At 43.4% G+C, this 2,063-nt stretch overlaps 1 pseudogene; it reads left to right on the top strand.

Annotated features, from left to right (window-relative positions):
- Positions 1–246: 246 nt before the first annotated feature.
- LOC122747861 lies at positions 247–923 on the top strand (annotated as a pseudogene).
- Positions 924–2,063: the final 1,140 nt, after the last annotated feature.

Here is a 2,063-nt window from a genome sequence, read left to right on the forward strand (position 1 = left end):
TTCTCTGGTTTCTCTGACTCCAAACTTGAGAGAAATACACAGTTGTGAAGTAGGATCATGAAATGAGAAAAACAATGAGATGTCATCAAAGCAGAAGAGAAAGACCTGTAAGCAAGACCGTAAGAGGAAGGAACATAGAGACAGAAAAAGAGACAGCATGGAAGAGGGACTGAGCAGAGATGGGGAATAAGAGGACTGAGGGAAAGAAACAAGTCAGGAGAGAGAAAGGGGATAGTGAAAGAGTGAAGCCCTGATTATTTCCAAACAGCTGGCCTGCAGCTTGGTGAATATACCCACAGCAGCCTCTTCTAAGCTCTGTATCTAGCTAATGATATAGAAGACAGAGAGGATCCCAAGTATGAAATTTTGCTATGGGCCCTTGGCCAGGGCCGGAGGAAGTTCATGTTCAGTTTCATACACCAGAAGGACCAGTTTGGGGCGTGAATGGACTACCAGGCAACTGTGATCCAGCACTGTCATGGAGGGGTCATGACAAAGGAACCTCCCCATTGGGCTTGGCCCAGGGAAAGGTCCTTCTACCATGAAGGAGCTTGTTGAGCCTCCCCCTAGAGACCAGAACTGTCCTGCTGTCATGTCCCATGTCCCATACCTCTCTCCACTGGGCTGCTCCATTTGTCACTAGGTCAGAGGGCCATTCCCCATTTCTTCCCAAACAGCCTTCCATCAAGCAGAACTCCCTTAAACAGCACCCCACGTCCAGCAGTAGTCCCCCAAACAGCTTCCTCCAACTCAATCCATTTACACTCTTCCCATGTCCCATTGGCACAAGAACCTTATCATTATCCTCCCTCCAATGTGACAGCAAGAACCTTGCAATCTACACGTTGCAGATCATGCCAGAGCTGGCTGTGCTGCCTCCTGTGATTCCTGGCAGTCAAAAGGATAAAAAGCAGTCAGCATAGGCCTGCCAGGCCCTCTCCACAAGTTGCTCCAGTATGGGATGACTGCCATACCTGGCTTCAGGCTGGCATCCCTGTTGCCCTCCTCATCCTTCCTTCTCTTCTTCAACTTCCTACCTATTAAGCATCAGCCTTCCTTGCTGTATAAATCCTATCCTTCTTGACATCACAATTGTCTTTTCTTGGTTCCGTCTTTAATAAATTGGATAAGAAGAAAAAAAAAAAAGTCTTGCTGGTCTCTAGACTTAAACGGGACAAGGTAAAAGACCAATGAAATGAGCCATCAGCAAGTTAGAGATGTCATAATTGGGCCAGTTCTCCCTTCTAATTCCCCTCACCCAGGTATGTGCTGGAGCCAGCTCTTACCAGCTCACAAAAGCAGATTGTTAAATTTTTCAGCACGAGCTTTTACACCTCAGAAATGGTGAATGCTACGAATCAGGGCTTGATTTATTGTTTTGCTAAATTTCTAGACTTAAGAAAGTGATGGAGAAAATGTCAATAATGCAAATTAAACTTAAAAGTGTGTCCTAGGAACATTTTTTTCCCCAGAGTACTGGTTGTTAAACATTTACCAGCATACCACTTCCCTCACCTCTTAGTGCTTGGCCAGCTGCTACAGCTCCTGCACTTCCCTAGCAAGTGTTATAAAAATGCCTTGCTGTGCCAGTCAGGTTTCCTTATTGAAACCCCACCACCCAAAGCATCTCCCACATATTTCTATCTCTTTATTTTTTTTAAGGAAAAAAAAAGTCCTGTTGGTGTCATGCAGACACTCTCAATTTTTCTTTTCTCACTCGCCACCGTGAGAGTGTTGGAGCTTTAAAGTGATTAATACTCATTTCTATGTATGATACCAGCCAAAATGTGAAGCAGAGAAAGCCACATTAACTATCCTCTTCTTATCAAATAGAAGCTTCTCATAAGAGGAATAAATCTTTTTACAAAGAAATAGATTCTGTGGGCAGGCTTTGAACCATCTGAAACTTGAAAAGCCAGTATGATATTTTTTTTTGTACTTTTTGCTGTAAGTGGCATTTTGTTATCTCATTCTTACCAAAGCATTGATGTTCTCTGCTTTTTCAAGCTAGCTTTTTATATATTGTTCTATTCCTTAGCTTGCAGAGCAAAATTACAGCAGTA

This window comes from Dromiciops gliroides, chromosome 3, assembly GCF_019393635.1.
Source record: "Dromiciops gliroides isolate mDroGli1 chromosome 3, mDroGli1.pri, whole genome shotgun sequence".
In the NCBI taxonomy this organism is placed as follows: Eukaryota; Metazoa; Chordata; class Mammalia; order Microbiotheria; family Microbiotheriidae; genus Dromiciops; species Dromiciops gliroides.